The following is a 21,525-nucleotide window of genomic DNA, read 5'->3' on the forward strand; positions in this document are numbered from 1 at the left end:
CGGCCAAGCGCGAGCTGGGATGAGGAGTTCTGGATCCTTTACGTAGATGGCTCCTCGAACCAACAGGGCAACGGAGTCGGAATAGTTCTGCACGGCCCAAGTGGCACGAAACTGGAGTATGCGCTACGCTTCGAGTTCGCAACATCTAACAATGAAGCGGAGTACGAGGCGTTGATAGCTGGACTAGCTCTAGCCAGAGAAGTAAAAGCCAAGCACATTGTTATCTGCAGCAACTCCCAGCTCGTGGTCAACCAGGTCACCGGCGAGTACGAAGCTCATGAGCCAACCATGATCGCTAGTTAGCCAAAGTCAGAGAGGCCCTGCTCAACTTCCAGTCACACTTTATCAGGCAAATCCCAAAATCGGAGAACGCTGAGGCCGACGCCCTGTCCAGATTTGCTAGCACCCGTGACATCACCATGAGAACCGTGTACATAGAGGACTTGCCTCAGCCTAGCATTATCAGGGGGGCAGAGGAGGTCGCTCCCGTCGTTCAAGCAGAGCCTAGCTGGATTGACCCACTCGCGAGCTTCTTGCTACACGGGACTCTCCCTGTAGATCACAATATAGCCAGAAGGGTGCAGCGCCAGACAACCAAATATGTCATGATAGACGAACGGCTATACCGGAGATCTTACACGCTCCCCTACCTGCATTGCTTGCGACCTACCGAAGCCGAGCTCGTACTCCATGACACTCATGAGGGATTGTGCGGCGGACACTTGGGGGGCAGAGCCCTCGCCCAGAAGGCACTTCAACAGGGGTATTATTAGCCAACAATGAAGGCAGATGCCATTGAACTCGTTAAAAAATGCGACAAATGCCAGAAGCACACCAATATTCACCACCAACCTGCCGTCGATCTCAAGTATCTCACCAGCCCGTGGCCCTTCGCACAATGGGGCATCGATCTACTCAGGTCATTCCCACCAGCAACGGGTGGGTGGAAGTTCTTAGTAGTAGCAGTGGACTACTTCACCAAGTGGGTAGAAGCTGAACCCCTTGTAACGATCACAGCCCGGAACGTCCAAAACTTCTTTTGGAAGAACACCGTGTGCCGCTTCGGGTTACCTCGGGTATTGATTTCTGACAATGGCAAGTAGTTCGAGGACATCAAATTCCAAGACTGGTGCCAAGACATGGGAATCCGACAGAATTTTACTTCAGTCGCACACCCTCAAGCAAATGGTCAGGCAGAAGTCACGAACAAAGCCATCCTCCGCGGACTGAAGGCACGGCTGGACCGGGCTAAAGGGTTGTGGGCAGATGAGTTACCTAGCATCTTATGGACCTACCGGACCACGGAGAAGACCGCCACGGGAGAAACACCCTTCAACCTCACCTATGACACCGAAGTAGTTATCCCCGCAAAGATCGAAGTCCCTACGCTGCGACTAGAAGCATACAGTGATCAGACGAATGAGGATGAGCTCTGTACCAACCTCGATCTACTCGACGAAATAAGGAACCTCACGTACATCAGTATTGCAGCCTACCAGCAGAGAGTAGCTCGGTACTATAACGCCAGGGTCAAGAAGCGGAACCTTTGCGTTGGCAACCTGGTTCTTTGTAAAGCTATGGTACCTGAGCCCGGCACTGGCAAGCTTGGGTCCAACTGGGAAGGACCTTACCGAGTGAAACGAGTACTCGGGGAAGGAACGTACGAGCTTGAGACCCTCGAAGGGAAACAAGTACCTCGGGCATGGAATATTGTCAACTTAAGACAATACTATCTGTAACAACTGAGTAGGCCACGAACCACTCCCAAAGCCTAAGGGCCAAAATGCCGAGCTAACACGATCTCGGCGCAATAAGACCCGGTTGACTTTGAGGCACGGGCGAACTTCAAAAGTGGACTATAAGTCACTCCCAGAGCCTAAGGGCCAAAATGCCGAGCTAACACGATCTCGGCGCAATCAGACCTAGTCGTCTCCATGACATGGGCGAACTTCAAGTGAAGAGTGTAAGCAGCTCGGGCTCAAACCCCACCAAGCATAGCTCGTTCTAGTACGATGATCAAACTAGAGAATGACCGGTGAGCATATAGTTCGGATACGCGTGGTAATCACTTTGCCGTACACCATAGAGATGCCTCAAGCGATTCAAGGAACAATTTGAAATAACGATTATCGAGGAGTCCCACTTCGGGTATGTAGCTCTAATAGTTTAGGTGATGAGATTGCCTTAGCAAAGATAGAGAGAGCAAATCATACTTGGAGAAAAAAAGGAAAACTTTCATTACCATTTCAAAAAAAAAACAACAGAAAGAGGAAGAAAAGACAATGCGATAACCGAGCTAAGCAACTCGGGAAAGCTGATAGTAACAGGGCACAGCCGCCCAACCAAAAGACCTTTGAAAGACCGGGCACCCGGAAGCCACCAAAAGTCCAGATAAACACCACCTCAGGGATCCGCCTCCTCATCCTCATCCTCATCCTCATCCTCTGGGGAGTCGAGCTCCTCTTCCTCCGCTTGGCCCGCCGTCTCAGGAGACAGACCCTTCATAGTGATGCCGTCGAGGTTGAGCCCGGAGAACTTTTTTCAAACCAGCCACCGACAGAGCTTAAACCCAGAACGGTACGAACTCGAACCATATTCCACCTGGAGGTCGTGGTATTCCTGGGAGTCTCTAAAATCCCAGACCGCTTTCTCTCGTTCAGCCTCCGCCATCTGATCAAAGTTTCGAGTCCGATCTAGAAGAGTGGACTCCAAGTCCCGCACCTGCTGCCTGAGGAGCTCCCTCTCCGCCGCCACCCTCGATGACTCCTCCCTGTAACACGCGCTCTCTTCAGAAAGCCGAGCAATTTGAGCCTTCTGGTCATGGACGAGCAGCTCTTGAGACTCGCTCCCCTTGCGAGTGTGATGGAGCTCACCCCGGATCCGGTCAAGCTCGCCCTGGAGCTTCTTATTAGTGGCCCGCTGGTTGAGGGCGTCACCACGGTGGACGTGCGTCTGGAGAGCCATGGCGTTGATGGCGAAATTCATCTACCCACAGAAAAGAAGAACAGAGGACAGCGAAAGGGAGCAAAATGAGAGAAGAAAAAAGAAAGGATTCACTTACCACCATGCAATGGGCGGAGGCAAACGCAGCGAGGTCCCCGGGCTCCATATTCCCCCAGTGAGCGACCTCGTCATTACTAATCGCCTTCCGGCTCCTCCGGCGAGCCACGAGGTAGTCGTTCACCCCTTCCCAGTTCCCCACTGGGAACGGGGGGTAAGGGTGTGGATGGAGGGGGTTACAGGGAGCCGCCCCCTGTTGAGGGAGCTCGTCCCCTCCGAAACCAACCCCACTAGTTCCCTCTGGTGGGGGTGCCGGAATCTCAGGCGAAGGGGAGGATAAAACCGACTCGGCAGACCCGAACTCAGTACCTCCCGAGGGGGAGTCCGGTCGGGGTGCGTCCTCTTCACTTGGTGCCTCTGGTTGCTCGAGAGAAGGCGGCGCAAATCAATACTAGACATGATGGTTGCCAAGAAGACATTAGTGTTAGTTCAGTAAAAATGAAATATATGCATGCGAATGTGAGCACGATGTCGTTGCAGAAACCATGCGACCTAAAAAGACAACCTACCCGAGCTCAGGTCGGCCTACACGAGCTTCTCCTCGGCCAAGTAGTCCGAACAGAGGAAGCCTACCGATGCCCAGGACAACATCGTTTTCTGAGTTTCGGGATCTAGCTCGGCCCCGGGGTCCTTGATGGCACCCCTCCAAGAAGTTGGGAAGGGCCACCCCTCGGAGTTGCGGACCACAAAGTAATCCCGCTTCCAGGCGGGAATCTTATTCGGCAGCTCGTACAAGAGCTTATAGCCGCGACGGGGAGGGAGGTAGTAAAAGCGTCTCTCCGGAGGGACCCCAGGAGCAACATTTTTTATACAAAGGATAGAGGCAAAAATATCAAGGTTCAAGGGAAGACAGTACTCGTAACACAAAGATATAGTCCCAACCATGTTTCGAATGGCGTTGGAATGAAGTTGAGCAATGGTGACGTTAAAATGATTTAGCACCTCCACTATCAAGGGGTGCAGGGGGAGACGCAAGCCAGCCTCGAGCTGTTCCTGGAAGATTACTATGTCATTGGGACCATGCTCCCAAGGGAAGTTGCCAGTAGGGAGGCTGTAGACCAGGTCCCCAGGGAGCTGAAAGTAGTGGATTAGAGACGAGTCTCTCCGCTATCATGGAGGAAGGGCCAAAAGTGTTAGGCTCCCTCCCCCCAGAAGTAGATGCTACATCACCGGAGGCCTCCCGAGCCTTCGGGACCTGCTCCCAGGCTCCCCCCGAGCTCGAGGGAGCATCGTTGTCCTGGTTATCGCCCCGGTGGTAGGTGTGGTATGGGTACCCAGACATGGTTGACAGCGATTGGGACTCACCAGAAGAGACGGAACAAAGCAAACAGAGGAATTTGGGTAGACTAGATGAGTGCACGACCTCAGAATCCGAAGACAGCAAGATGGCGTGGGAGAAAATGAGGCCCAGAAGGCCCCCTATTTATAGTCTCCACTCTTCCAAATTGACGGCCCAGATCAAAGCAGATCCAACGGCCCGAGGGTGCATTGACCGCACGTCTTCTGAAAACTGAAGGTGATTGGCGGCACGTTTTCTGTAATTAAGGTAATCGCGGCCGCACGACGTTCAGAGTTAAGAGCCACTTCAGCACGCTTTCGAAATCCGAAAAGTCAAAAAATCTCTTGATTCCCGCGAATGCATTTAATGTGAGTAGTCAATCAAGTTTGAATCTCGGTCAAATCAGTCCATCGCGCTTCATAAACTCCCCGTGCTAAGACAGTGCTCTCAGCCCGAGGAGTGGGGGGCAATTGATGGAGGACGATTGACCCAACCTATGAAACGGTGACACATGGACACTGACTCAGCACGAGCGACAACTCAGCATTGTAGCCTGGTACGACCAAGTGACGAGCCCATAAAGCAGCTCGCTACATTGTAGCTCACAAAAGGAGAAGCTCGCCACAACACGAGCTCCGGGTTCCCCGAGTTACCTTTGAAGAGATACTCTGAGGCAACTTTAGCTCGCAAGCTAAAGTTATTAGCTCGTATGAGCCCTCAAGTAGACAAATCATCTCAAGGACCAATTCTACTAAGGATAATCCTGGAGTGTTCTAGGCTTGCTACAAAATAGCTCGCGAATGAGCCGCATGAGCGCTCCTCAGGAAGCTTCTGGCTGACAGGCCGTACCGATCAGACTGCACCATATCCCTTACTGACGGCGTAGTCCCAGTCCTTTTGGCAGTCTGCGTCCACGTCTCTCAGCAGGCAAAGGCGTGCCTGCCACTTTGGAGACGTGTCACTCACCCGGGTGAGACGTACGCCACAACGGCCATCTGCGCAGCCCTGGCAGGTAACGGCTATGGCAGGAGCCCAGTGGCGGTTATGCCCAACCTGACGTGAGTGCCCCTATAAAAGCCGTCAGGGCAGAAGAGAAACTTCTTCTTGAGACCTCTAATCTTTCGAGTATAGTGAGAACGCGCTATCTACACTCTTAGCCTTCATCTACCTTTTGCTTCTCCTACAGAGTACTAACTTAAGCATCGGAGTATCTCCACCGGGTAAACTCCCCGGGGATTCTTCTTCTTCTTCATCTCAGGTACCTTCCAGGAGCCACTTGAGTGCCATATAGGAGTGACCGAATCGTGCTACATCAGCATCCTTTTGTTGGTTTTAGAAGTAGAGGTAATTGAAAATGCTTTCACCTTGTTTTATAAAAACAAATGTTCAATGATGTATTTTTGTTTTTGGCTGATGTGTGTTTTAGGTTCTGTTTGGGAAGAGCATAGATATAAATATGTACTGCTAAATACTGTATACAAAATTTGCACTAATCATATTTGTATTTGTACTCTACTCAAATTGAGCCTTAGAAACAAGAAATACAAACATCTGTTAATAAAGCTCCATAAGTATTAATTAAACCTTTTTCTCTTTGGTTTCTTGTCTTGCCCCAGTGTTGATATTTGATGGTAGCTCTTGAAAGCTACCAGAAATCAATCTCACTCGAGACTTAGTCTAAAGTGATGATCGATAAATCTATAGGCTGTGCTTGGTTGCAATGCAAATAAATTTGCATTGGTGCAAAATTATAGCAGCACAAATGATTTGAATGTAAATTTTGACTTATTTTTGTTTCAAATTTTAACTTTATTTGTTTGGTTGCAGTAAAAATAAAGTAAATAAAGACATGAATCACAATAAAGTAAAACCCAAAATAAAATTAAATGAGAATTTACATTTTTTATTGCACTCTCATACTTTTGTACTACTGCAATTTTATTGCATTGCAACCAAACACAATCAATATCACTTGATGGTATAGCTTAGAAGTGGGCATTTGTTTTGGCAATTGGTTGCATATAAAATCTTGCTCGGAAACATCTTACATCCTATTTCTTTTCTTAATTAATGTTTTCTATTTTTTTTTGAGCAAAAGATCATTACAACGGTGTTTGGCACCATTTTGAGTTCAGTCTTACTCGCTTGCATTCAAGGTTTTTAAAACCGGACCAGAGAGGGAGCCGTTATGAGAACCAGTTTTTGGGTCAAATGGTCAGACCATCCAGTCCGAATAGATGCATGCCTGTTTTGACAAAAAAAAACAAAATATTATAAATTAAAAAAAATAAAAAAGGCCAAAAACTATTATTCAGATCGGCGATTTGAATGCCCAGATCAACGATTCACTAACCAAATCAACAATTTTTGACCAAAAAATAGTTTTAGAGTAAAACAAACCAGTCAAATGACCAATTCCCAGTTTTGAAAATGAGATGTTTTGGCACATACAAAGCGCATTTTTTATTGTCATTTATAACGTAAAAACATCACTAAGCGTCATGTAAGACATTCGAAGTGAGAATAACCTTGGAAGTAGAAACATCAACATCCGAAATGGAAACATTCTTGGAACTAGAAAGATAAAAAAGGTGTTTACTTTGCCCAACCAAACATAATTATTATTAGATAAAGTCAGAATGCCTATATGACACTTATGTGGCGACAAATCAGAAACACAATATTGTAATTTCAAACATCTATAGTCTTGCATGCATTATATAACATTGTTCTGAAGGCTGTGTTTGCTTGCAATGTAAATAAATTTGTATTAATGCAAAATTATAGCAGTGCAAATGATTTGAGTGTAATTTTTGATATTTCTGTTTCAAATTTTAGCTTATTTTGTGTGATTGCAGTACAAATGATGCAAGCTGAGACATGAAGCAGAATAAAGTAAAACCCAAAACAAAATTAAACTAAAATTTGCATTTTCTTCACTTATACCTATGTACCAGTGTGAATAAAATTGCACAACAACTAAACAAAGCATAAGGCTCAGTTTGGAAAGAATACAAATACAAATGTATACAAAATATAAGATTTGCACTCTACATATTTGTAGTTGTACTCCTTCCAAACTGAGCCTAAAAGACTAGAAATTTCTATAAATTGGGGGACCATATTTTGACTATGTTAGACCAAAGGTTAGGTTTCTGTATCTAACATGGGATAATTAGGGGTGGCAACAAGTCGAGCTTTTCACAAGCTGCTCGAGCTCGGCTCGGCTCGGTTTCAACCGAGCTCGAGACCAATTCATTGGCTCACAACCAATTCGAGCCTACTAGAGCTCGGCTCGTGAGGCTCGCGAGCCGGCTTGAATATATATATATATATATATATATATATATAATAAAATTATAGAAAATAATATATATAATAAAATATTATAATTATTAATTATTATAATTCATAATTTTTTAAATATCAAATGAAAATATTTTATATATAATTTTTTATTTTTATAAAATATTTTTTCTTAAAATCAAGCTCGAGCTTATGAATTTTTTACTCGAGCTGAACTTGAGCTCAAGGTTCTGGCTCGAACCGAGCTTGAGCTTGAGCTCGAGCCTTATAGAACAGTCTCGAGCTTGGTAGTATTCGGCTCGACTCGGCTCGAATCCACCCCTAGGGATAATGACCATTCTTATTTAGACTAGGCTAGCTGGAGCTTCAAAACGCTGAGCCAACATATGCCTATTCTAAGTATAGACATGCACGAAATGAACCTTGTCATGTGGTGCATAAAAAGGGACAACAAATAAATAAATTCCAATATTTTTCAGCAATAACACCACATGTTATACAGCCAAGTTCCACATGTATATTGTAGAAAACAAGTTTATCTTTTGTGCTTGGCCAAGTTCCACATGAATATACATGTTATATTCCAATATTTTTCAGCAATAACACCATACGAACAACCCAAAATCCAAGAAATATAAATAACAAATTTATAAATGTATATCAGATTAATAAAGATTTAATTTTCAGATCATTCGCCCAAAATTGGAAACCTATTCCCAAAAAAATGCTAACTTCGTAAATCGGGTAGAACGCCTTCTACCCATTTGCACAGATCCAGATCTGATCTAATTCAATTCAAGACTTGAACCTGGCTCTGGGAGATCCATCATATGGATGGTGAACTCTGCAAGAGGGTTAGGCGAAATTTCAAAAATTTCTTTCACTTCCATTCGGGAATTGTATTCCCTAATTTAGAAAACTGCATTTTCAAGGTTTGTTCTTGAAACCAAAACTGGACCAGATCTGAAACCAATAAGAAGTGAGGGATATACCTGATACGAACTAGCAGTAACTCCCAACGCAGGTGTTCACGCCCAAAGAGAAGACCAAAACCTGCTTCCACTGAAGATGACACAATGTGTAGTGAAGTAGGATCAACAGGATGGTTCTTCAGCAAGAACCTGAATTCTTTAGCAAGAATTGGGTAAGGGCTGGTGAGTATGACTTCAGATTATTTTTTTTACCAAGAAACATTATCAAGAGCACTTCTTGATCAGATCCACAAGTGGAGATCGAACTGGGTAAGGGCAGCAATAACTGGGAAGAATTCTGTAGTTTGTTGTTGTGTATAATCTGAGGAATTCGCCCCCTATTTATAGCCTTCTCTGGATCAGCCTCCTAATCTAATTAAGAGAGAGTTTCCTAATCCAAATCTTATATTTGGATCTGGACTCTTAAATGGATAAGAGTTATCTTATCCTTTAGCTAATCCTAACCAGTTCAGAATTGAATTTGTCCCCTTTTAATTAACTAACTTAAGCCCAATTCAATTTGGCCCTTAGGCCCATTAAACTTATGTGCTCACTTACTCTTTATCCTGCTGCCTAGTTGGCTCTTTTTGTATGGTGTGGGACCCTAACATTGATCTACATATCAGTCACATGGGTTCAGCCCAACCTTTGTTACAAGTTTTGGCCGAATTCACTGTAGGAGACAGTGAACCCTCGAACTGTGGGCATATGCAAGATTAGCCCATCAGGTATTACCCTTAATGGTCTTACACTTAACTTCTCAGCCCATTATGATCAAACACTGTCTGACAAGAGATGACATCTCCCTCGGCTGCAAGGTACGGTGCTACACTCTCTACTCACATGGATCTTAGGAATTAAAACCTTTTGCAAATATTTTGAAACCATATATGTATATATATATATATATATATAAATATTTTTTGTAAAAACAAATTTCAACTGCCCAACAATTTAGGTTTTCATCAAAGTGATTGCATTCCTCGATCATTCACTTTGTCTAACAAAGGGGTTGATCCTATCACTATGATCACCCACTCAGGTGAATTCTCGGATTGTCCCAACATACCCAGGTTTTGACCCCCTCTAAGGATCTCACTGATTGGCATATCAAAGATAGTCCAATCCGACACCTAGTGTAGTACCACAATCGAGTCTAGGGGTCATGTGTAACATTCCAGTTTTGCCCATCTATCTCCAAGATCCAGTTTTGCCCATAAAGCAATGGAAGCTCTTAAAAAAAGTTTCAGCATATACAAGCAACGCTGGCTTACATAATCGTAGTCATTCTGATACCGCAGTTAACAATGCGAACCCAATAGAATGCTCCTACAATGACAAGGCCGAAATTGCGTTAGAAGAATTTATTAATTCGCGCGAGTCAAAAATAAAGTTCACACGATAGAATCATATGCTTCAATAACAAAAGTTTAAACTTCGAGTGCGGGTTTGAAAGATCCTTTCTTGGAAGTGCAAGTTCCAATGCAGAAGAAAAAGGGATACCAACCTTACTGCAACACTAGCCCCCCATCCATTGTATTCTTTAAAGAGTTGCCAATGGTTCGGGTATACCCGAATAGAACCAGTCATTAATAAAGGATCTGGTTCCATGAATATGTCAAAATAAATAATTGGGTTGGTTCTGGTTCTCACCCCTCCTGAGTCGATTCAAGCCCAAAATCAATTATTTTCTTAGCCATGTATAATATTTCCTCCGTTTTCTTATAATTTTTCTCTTATCATATAATACGTTTAAAGTGTCAAATCTGATATATATAGATATATAAAGGTGTTTTAAATTTTTAACATATAAAGAATTTAGGACTTTTCTATCAATTTTTTAATGATATATGATTAAAGATTAAATTTTTGGTTGCGAATTAAATAAGAAAAATTGTTTTTTTTTTTTATGTTTAAGTGGTTTGGTTTTTAACCTACGTTATTGTTTCAACCTAAATTTTAAGTTTAAATGAACAGTTTTGGGTCTATGATTTCATCCCAATTAATGATCAGTTCGAGAGTGCTTCTACCTAGACCAGACCCGGATCCCACCCGTTGACAGCCCAATCTTGAATAGCGGCCAATTTCCGGTCGAGCCACCACTCAAAGCTTGATAAGAAACAGTCAATGACTTATTCCAAGTAATTAAAATAAAACATAAGTCAATTAGGCATGGGATGTGTCCTATACTTACATTGTTAACGGAAACCAAAAACAATGATAAGGCGCAAGAGTCGACAATCCCATCCCCAACAGTAGCAACGCCTCGAGCAATCTAAAACTACACATATAACCCAAGAAAATTAGTAACCCATACATAGACAAGAGAACATTGAATGAAGAGGAGAATTGAGAAGCTTACACTGAAGAATTGACCGACTTCCCTATAGTGAGAGGTTTCGCATCTTGTCCGCATATCGAGCATTCATCGTGCCTGCACCCAGAAGACCCAAGGATGTTATGGCCACCTACACAACTGGCAAAACTTGTCTTAAAAAAATGATAAAATTTAGGGATGCAGACATTTTACAACAAACACATACCTATGCCGCTTCTGAATCCGTGTCACAACCGATTCTTCTCTTTGCTTCCAAAAATTCACCTGCCAAGAATATCTAATCAGAAATAGGTGGAGAAGACATAGCTTAGAAGTGAATATAGAAGAAATGGGTTAGAATAGCTCATTTTGGACTCCAGCGTATGCGAGGCCATGGCTGATTACTGCTCCAACTCGAACGCTTGAATCAGCTCCGCCGACGCAATCTCATGAATGTGGCAATGCCTTAAAAGGTCAAGAGGAGTATTTAAAAGGTAAGAAAAGATACAACTACAACAACGGCAATAAATAAATTAGTAACCCACACACCAACAAGAAACAACCAGCCACATGTCCTACAGAATTAAAACAAAATGGAAGTCAATTAAGCACGGGATGTCTCCTATACTTACATCGATATCGAAAACTGAAAAAATTGTATGGCGTAGGAGTCGGCATGACCATCCCAAAAAGTAGCAACGCCTCGAGCAATCCAGAACTACACATATAACCCAAGCAAATTATTAATTCATACACCCACAAGAGAACACCGAATGAAGCAGAGAATTGAGAAGCTTACATCGAAGAGCTGACCGGTTTCCTTATAGTAATGCCGTGAGAGGTTGCGCATCTTGCTTGCAAATCGAGCATTTATTGTGCTTGCACCCATAGGAGGCAAGGACATTATACCCACCTCCACAACCAACAAACATTGTCTTCCAAAAATGATATAATATAGGGATGCAGACATTGTACAACAAACACATACTTGTGTCGCTTCTGCATCCGTAACACTTTCGAGTCTCCTTTGTGCGCCCACAACATTCACCTGTCAAGAATATCTAATTAGAAACATGTGAAGAACAAATAATTTAGATATGAATATAGAAGAAATGGATTAGAGTGTCTCATTGTAGACTCCAACGTATGTGAGGCCAATGTTGCTTACTGCTCCAATTTGAACGCTTGAATCAGCTCCTCCGATGCAATCTCCTGAAAGTGCCCATGCCAGAAGATGCCAAGAGGAGTATTAAAAATTTAGGAAAAGCTACAACCACAACAATGGCAATAAAGCAATGAATGCTCTTAAGAAAAGTTTCAGCATATACAAGCCACGCTGGCTTACACAATCGTAGTCATTCTTATACCACAGTTGACAATGCGAACCCAATAGAATGCTCCTGCAATGACAAGGCCGAAATTGTGTTAGAAGAATTTATTAATTCGCGCGTCCAAAATGAACTTCACACGACAGAATCATATGCTTCAATAACAAAAGTTTGAACTTTGAGTGCGGGTTTGAAAGGTCCTTACCTGGAAGTGCATGTTCCAATGGAGAACAAAAAGTGGTACCAACCTTGCTGCAGTACTAGCCCTCCCATCCTTCATGTTCTTGAAAGGGCTGTCAACGGTTCGGGTATACCCGAATAGAACCAGCCACTAATAAAGGATCCGGTTCCAAGAATATGTCGAAATAAATATTTAGGTCGGTTCCGAATCTCCCCCCTCCCGAATCGATTCAAGCCCAAAACCGATTGTTTTGTTAGTCATATATAATATTTCCTTCATTTTCTTATAGTTTTTCTCTTATCATATAATACATTTAAAGTGTCAAATCTGATATATAGATACATAAAGGTGTTTAACTTTTTAACATATAAATAATTTAGGATTTTCCTATCAATTTTTTAACGATATATGATTAAAATTTAAATTTTAGGTTGCGATTTAAATAAGAAAAATTGTTTTTTTTTTTTATTTAAATGGTTTGGTTTTTAACCTATGTAATTATTTCAACCTAAATTTTAAGTTTAAATGAACGGTTTCGGGTCTATGATTTCGTTCCAATTAATGATCGGTTCGAGAGAGCTTCTACCTAGACCAGACCCAGATCCCACCCGTTGACAGTCCGATCTTGAATGGTGACCAATTTTTCAGTTGAGCCACCACTCATTGCTTGATGAGAAAATAGTCAGTCACTTATCCTAAGTAATTAAAATAAAACAGAACTCAATTAAGCATGGGATGTGTCATATACTTACATTGTTATCGAAAACTGGAAACATTGATAAGGCGCAAGAGTCAGCAATCCCATCCCCCAAAGTAGCAACGCCTCGAGCAATCCAAAACTACACATATAACTCAAGAAAATTAGTAACCCACACATAGACAAGAGAACACCAAATGAAGAGGAGAATTGAGAAGCTTATACCAAAGAGTTGACCGGCTTCCCTATAGTAATTGACGAAAGCATGAAAATGTATATTTAAAGTGTGCTCAACAATTGACATTTGTAAAATAAAGAACTACAGGTTTCCTAATTGTACAGGTTTGGTTTATAACTTTGTACATGACCTACAGATTTCCTACCTTTCCCTTCCTCTCCCTACATTTTCCTTCAAACCAAACACAGCCTTTTTCCAAACTTTCTAAACTTTTGCCTTCTTCATTTTTGACCCCAAGTCAGGTATACTTTACAAGAGGTAACTTTCATTGAGAACCAAAAGGAGGGGGTGTGCATGAGAGAATGTACAGAAAACATAGAACCCAAAAAAGCCAAAAAAATTATAATGGAAATGTGTTACCACTATACAATGAAGCCCTACCCACCCTGATTTTCCTGAAGAATCAGCAATATTCAGTTCCCTAGAAACCCATCTAAAAGAACAAAAAGCTCTTGAGTGTCGTTGAGCAGGTGGGCCAAAATCCCAGGACCCCCTCCTATTGCATTTCTTCAATCACCCTCCACCACAGAGGGGGCAGAGTGAGTAGTTCTAGCCATCCTTAAGCGGTTAAGCCCATAAAAAGAGCTCTTACTTTAGCTTCAACCACGTCTGTAATGCCAATAGGTCCACTATAAGCCCACAATACTGTTCCAGCAAAGTTGGCTATGAGAAAACCAATCCTTGCCACCCCCTACCATCTGAAATTATTCTGCAACTTCCAACAAAGTTTAGCAGGAAGTCACAACTTGGCCTTGGATAATAACAAAGGAACAAACCTTCAAGAGAGGAGGACCAGAACTTACCTCCTTCGAAAGAGTTCCCACCCTCGTCGAAGGGGAAATATTGGAAGGACCAGAACTTACCTCGTTATTCAGATAGGCGACGACCGACTGGCGGACCTCTCTGCTGCGATGAGCTTTGGCTCCGATCCTTTGCTTTGTTCCTGTGGCGTGAGATGCATTGTTGCCTCTGAATCCCCTGCCTTCGGATCCTGTAAACGTTAAAAATGGCGTTAATATTATATGCCATCACTAAGTACAAATATGTGGAATGCAAAACCTACCTTGTATTAAGCGAAAATAAAATGATAGAAATTATAGGCAAATGAAACAAAATTACAATTATTTGACAAAAATACAAGATGATCTATATTGAAAGTTAATATAGTTTAAGAAAATTTCTACTGATTTTATGATAATTTTTTTCGTAAATTTCTACTAATTTTGTGATTTATATTACTAATTTATTAATAGTTATCGATAATTTTGTGCTAATTCTTGGTAATTTATTAATAATTTTAGGATATTTTTAATTGATAAGGGGTAATTTGGTCATCCAATAATATCATGACATGTGGCATTACAGAACAATAGAATGACACATCAGCACCACGTAAATAGACCTCATGAGCACTTTGGATACTTCACAACCGCCTTAACGACCTTAGCACCATTCCGGTAGGCCAAATTGCGAACGATCAGGCAATACCTCATCATGCTCTAGAGCTAGGGCTCAAGTGAAAATGAAAATGGGGGAAAGAGAGTTCAAATGAAGGGGGGGGGGTCCACTGCTTTCGTTTTTCCCCATCCGGTTGAACCTGGCTAACAAGTTAAACATAAGCCCTAACGTTAATATAGAAAACTGAAGAGAGCGACGTGCACACCTCCTATTAGAGGGTTCACGCACCCAGTGAACCAAAAGGTCCACTGAATCCACACTCAAACATTGGAGGGTCAGGTTAAGGTGGAGGCAAAAGCACAATGGAATCTTAACATTCCCCCAAAAATCAAAGTGTTTCTTTTCCTTCTTTTTAATGACAAATTGCCCACAAAAAATAAACTAATTGTAAAGAGGTTTTAACATAAGCCCATCTTGTGTGCATTATGGGGAGGATGAGAACATTGACCACTTGTTCACTAAAGGCTATGTTTGGTTTGAAGGAAAATGTAAGAAAAGGAAGGGAAAAGTAGGGAAACCTTTACAACCCTTGTATTAGTTTCCTGTCTTTCCCTTCTTTTCCCTACCTTTTCCTTCAAACCAAACATAACCTTAGTGTGAAGTTTTGAGTCAACTTTGGAGGCTCTTGTCTTCAAAATCTTCTTGGTCCTTTAGTTGGTGATGTTCCAGTTAATCATGGGTGGGGCAGAATTTATGATTGTAAGTGGTCTTTTAATGATCAATTTTATGAGAGAAAAATGTTTTAATTATAATTATGTTATTCATCGTTCTTTAATTGACAGGTCTCTTGGCTGTTAGGACGAGATTAAGAATAACACGTTAGGTGTTGACATTACCACCAAGGTTCAAAGTATCGATATGCATCAACCCATATCAGTTGATATGTATCATGCCAGTGGTTTCCTGATACGCCCCTACAGGAGTCGTATTGGGTCATCAGACTATGGTTCAGAGGGTAGTTAGGACTTAAACCGACCCCTCTGAACCGGACTACCCTCTGAACCGGTTTTGAAAAAAAAAATAACTTAAAAAAATACCAGTACAGGCCGTATCAACCTGTATCGATACTTTGAACCTTGATTACCACCAATTAGACCCGTTCATGGGCCGACCCTGCCCCCGAACGGGCTTGAACATGTTTATAGGCCCGCAGGCTTAAACTCGGGCCAAAAAGCCCATCCCGCAATAAATTCGAGCCGGGCTCGGGTTTTATCAAAATAGACCGGCCCGACCCGACCTAAAATTAGATTTAAAATGGGTTATGTGATTATGTCCATTTGAATAAATTTTTTGATTTAAGAATGTAAAACTGTGCTTTAAAACGTAAAAGAAAAGGAAAAGAACCATTTTGTAGGCCCATTGTTCATTTAAAAAGGAAAAAAAAAAAACAAATGAATTTTTAATTCTAATTTGAATAGGGAAAATTGTAATTTTTTTTATTAGGTCGGACTTCAGGCTCGGGCTCGAGCTTCGGACTTTTTATCAGGGCCGGGCTCGAGCCCAAGTTATAGGCCCATTGGTCGGGCTGGGCTCGGGCTCGGGCTCGGGCCTAACGTATTTCTATTAATAATGAGTAAAAACCCGGCCCAGCCCATGAAAAGGTCTACCACCAATAAAGATTGGAATTATATTGGTTGATGGGGTCCTAAACATGGCGGTATTAAGATTAACTTTGATGCTTACCAAAATGATGGCAAGTGTGTGATTGGTTGCATCGTTAGGAAATTTTCAAGGCGGTATTCACAAGATTAAGGCGTATAGAATTCGGTCCACTACGATTAATCTTGCTGAAGCATGGGCAGCGTGGGAGACCATCAACATTGCTACTAACTATAGAGATCAACCCTTTATCATTGAAGGAGACTCCAAGTTTGTCATTGATTGTCTTAGAGGTAAAGTGAAGTCCCCTTGAAGGTTTGAGAACATCACCAAAGAGTGCCTTAGTTTGTCATCCATGTCTTTAGGCATGCTTTTCAGGAAGCGAATCATGCAGCATCTTGATTGGATCTTAAAGCGTTAAATGGTCATTGTATTTATATCCAGTGATTTTCCTAGTGAGCTTTAGGGCTATTTGCTTAGTTGATTCGTGGGGAAGAGAAGAACTACCCCAGGCTTCTGTTGCTCCTTTGTGTTTCCATTCAAAAAAATTAAAATCTATAACTATATACATAAAGCATTGGGAAGATGTACTGTTGATATCTAGAAGTCAACACATGGCGTGCTCTATGCTTGACATACACTCCTCCCTCCTCTCTCTCATTTTTCTCTTTTGATTCTCTCTAGTCTCTCTTTACCCTATCTCTCCCGTCAAATTCACTGTCTCAATGTCAAATATCTCTCTCTCTCCAATAGAAAACTACCACATCACCTTTTACATTTAAAACTTAAATTTAACGGAGTTGAGATTTAATTTTATTAACCTACCCAGCCCAGCCCCCCATTCTCTCTCTCTCTCTCTTGTTCGTTCTTTTTCCCTCTGACTCTGACTCGTCTTTAATCCGTCCATCCCGAAGTAGGATTGCAGTAGAATGGTAGAGACATGGTCGTGGTCCCTCTTCCTACCCCCTCTCATTCGATCACGCCGGTGAAATTGTAATATGTGTGTGCATGTGTTCCTCCATCCCAAATTGTAGTAGAATGGTAGATACACGGTGTGGCAGACGGGTTTTGTACTTCAAACCTTGACCTTGATGGGTTATCTAGTATGTAAATGACTGGTTTGAGGACTGGTTCTGGTTCTTGGTTATCGGCCCAATTTCCACATGACAGTCCTAGATGAAGCACCATTGACTATAATGACAAAGCCATTAGGAAGTATAATCAAATCTCCCATGACTATTGCTAGCGACATTGTCTCCATGGACTAATCTAGCGACGCATCGGTAGTTTTGATTCTCCCACATGTGTTCAAGGCTTTTGACAAAGCTTCCTTTTGTCGCTCGAATGTAGGACCCTTTTGGCATGCCACCACATACCAGAACATCAGCTTTGACGGGTGATTGTTGTAAGTTCTTCAATGGGAGGTAAAATTGTGTGGTTATTGGTGAAAATAAACAAGTTACCATTGACGTTCCAATGGTTCTTCTATCTCCTCCTCAGACGGCAAAAATATTCACCGAGTTGCAGGTGAACCCAAAATCCATCTCAATGAAAAGAAAGAGAGGTAAAAGAGCAGATAGTCCCATATTTCTCGCTCTCCATCATTCTTTCTTTTTTTCCCCATAAGAGTCGCCATACCCGGAAGAGCATGGTAATTGCTTTTTGACTGTAAGCAATTACTGTGACAACAACGACAACTGTTAAATTGTTTTTTGCACTAGTACAAATGCATGGGAGTGGAAATGTAAAAAATACAAATTCTTGTATAATTTTGTTTTGGATTTTATTTGTTCTGCTTAATGTCTTAATTTACTTCATTGTACTGCAATCAAACAAAATAAGCTAAAATTTGAAACAAAAATAGGTCAGGATTTATACTCAAATCACTTGCACTGCCATGGTTCAGTGCAAATTTATTTACATTGCAACCAAACACAACCTTAATAAGACACCCCAATACTTTGCAAATTGCAATCAGTTTACTTGATCCAATTTTCGTGAGAAAAAACATTGGTATTTCGGGATCTGTAACCTCATGAAAAAAGTGAAAAACCCAAGAGTGCCCTTAATGAAAAAAAACCAAACTATGAGGGATGCGGGTGTCTTAGTAATACACAATACACTCAAATCATTTGCATTGCCATGGTTTTGATCAATGCAAATTTATTTACAATGCAACCAAACACAACCTTAGTGAGACACCCCAATACTTTGCAAATTGGAATCAATTTACTTAATCCAATTTTTGTGAGAAACCATTGGTATTTCAGGATCTTTAACCTCATGAAAAGGTGAAAAACCCAAAAGTGCCCCTAATAAAAAATCCAAACTATGAGGGGTGTCTTAGTCATACACAAATCATAGGGGTTGCTTTAGTAATTATATGAAATTAGAGGGGGTGTCAAATATATCCAAAGAAACAAGATAAAGAAGATCTTGATCCTAGGATTGTTCATACCCAAAAAGCTTGAGGTGTGAGATGCTTCGACAGTAGGATAAACTTTTATTTATTCATTTATTTATTTTATTCAATTTAATAAAATATTATCTAAACATTTATTTACTTAATAAAATTAAAATATATTATTTATTTTTATTTATTTTATTTTTAAATTATTTATTTAGTTGGGAATGATGTACTAACAATCTATTATTACTAGCAAAAAGGTAATTAGATTAGGGTTATTAATGGGTTGGGTCTACCTAATGAATCCAAACCGACCGAACCAAGTATAGCAGTTCTGGTTCTATGATTTTGTCTCGATTAAGGATTGGGTTGGTTTCGATTATATATATATATATATATAATTTTTATCATATATTTATATTTGAAATAGTAAATTGATAGATAATAAATAAGATAATATTAGTTAAAAATTATTGACTTATTAACATATAAATAATTTAGTATTTTCTATTAATTTTATTAAGATTATATTATCAATATTTAAATTTTAAGTTATTATTTGAACAAACAACTATTGTTTTCAGTATAATCAGGTCTATAATTTTGTCCTGATCAAATAATCGGTTTAAGATTAATCCTACCCAGACCCAACCCATTGACAACTGCCACGAGACTAGGGCTTCCCCACTATAGATACTTCTTATTCTTAAATAATATAGCTATAGTTATTTTATTTAACAAGATAAGAATAATCTTATCTGTAACTATATACTTATAGCATTGGGTTCGTGTACGGATGTGGCTAGAGGTCAACACATGGAATGTTTATGGCTTAACGCTCGGTTTATGTCTAGCTAACAAAGAAAAACTAAACCATAGTTTGGCATTTTCTTACCAGATTTGCAGGGTATCATTTTATTTGGAATTTTACTTTATTTTCTCTTTTATATTTGAAATTGCAGGGAGCCTTGATGGTTTCTTGCTGATTTTAAATCTGGTAGAATTTTCAGTTGTCTCTAACTTGTAATTTATCTGAAGTCCATCATTTTATTTGGAATTCTACTTCTTGCTATTATTTAACCTATAATAGTTTCTCTAATCAAGATATTAATACAGAACTTATTTGTTTTTGCCTGTTGGTTAGCCTACAATTTGCTAGCTACTTGTTCTGCAACTGTCTCTTTTATTGTACAAGGGTTTCTGCACATTAGGTGTAGTATCCTTATTCAAGGTGAATTATTTCAGCTTTTGTTCTTATTTCCTTGCTTTCTAATTAAAGACCAACACCAATCATGAATTGTCATGGACTCATGGGTACTATTACATTCTACATGTCTATGACTTCCAACAGTCATAGACTGTTGGAAACTGGTAGTGCCTGTTTGGGAGGGCTAAAGCTTAAGGGCTTCTGACTTGCCAAGGTGGTCCCCATATAGATATCTATAAACCACCAAATCTACTTTCAATATAGTTCCATTATTATACTATTATTTTTACAACAATTCACCTGAAGGGTTGTGCTAAACCAAACCAACACAGCTGTATTTTAGCTACAATACATTAAATTAATTACATATACTTCAATAGTTCAAATATCTTACCAGAAAAGTTCAATTTGTTGGTTATTTTATTTTAATTTCTTACATTTCCCTTATTTTATTTGAATATAAGGGATTTATTATACTTTTTCTAAAATTTTCACAATTAATGGCAAGAGGGACGAGGGAGGGGAGTTTTTCTTTGTGCTTCAAAAAAAAATGCTGGATGAGGAAGGGATGGATGGAGGGAGGGAGAGGTGGGGAAGGGTAGACCTGTTCATGGGCCGGGCCTGGCCGGGTTTTTACTCTTCATTAATGGAAATATGTTAGGCCCGAGCCTGAGCCCGGCCCGACCAACGGGCCTACAACTTGGGCCCTGATAAAAAGCCCGAAGCCTGACCTAATGAAAAAAATTAGAAAATTTCCCTATTCAATAATCAATATAAATTAGAATTTATTTACATTAAAAAAAGAATATAAAGAAGGGAAAGAGGATGTGGAGAAGAAGGGTTCGGCTGGAAAAATAAGGGAAAGAGGTGAAAAAAGAGGGGTATTCGACTAGGGTTTTTAGGTTTAATTATAAGTCGGGCCGGGCCAGGCTATTTTGGCAAATCCTGAGACCAACTCGAATTTATTACAGGCCGGGCTTTTTGGCCCGAGGTTAAGCCCGCGGGCCCATATACCTGTTCAAGCCCGTCCGGGGGCCGCCACCCGGCCCATGAACAGGTCTAGGGAAGGGTATATGGAGATGGCAAACAAAAAGAAGTGTGATTTTGTAATCTATATGTTTTGTGATGGGGAAGAATGGATGGAAGGAAAGAGAGATATAGAATGAATACACCATGGTTTATGGAATTTTGATTAATCATTCTATTGTTTATATACATATATATATATATATATATATATATATATATGAAACCTTTTTTTTTTAAGTTTCATTAATCATTCTATTGTTTATATATATATATATATATCCTAGGCTTAGACTTGTGATTTGGCGATTAGTTAGGGGCATTAGGCTTAAATATGTGCTCGGTCTTGTATTGTAGGTGTTAAAAGAGATCTACAACCATATACTTAAAGCGAGTTCATTAGTTTTTTAACTGTTGTAGACCGGTGATCGGATACAAACGGGGAAGCAAC

This window comes from Nelumbo nucifera, chromosome 8 (assembly GCF_055504915.1).
Source record: "Nelumbo nucifera cultivar China Antique chromosome 8, China Antique-T2T, whole genome shotgun sequence".
Taxonomy (NCBI): domain Eukaryota; kingdom Viridiplantae; phylum Streptophyta; class Magnoliopsida; order Proteales; family Nelumbonaceae; genus Nelumbo; species Nelumbo nucifera.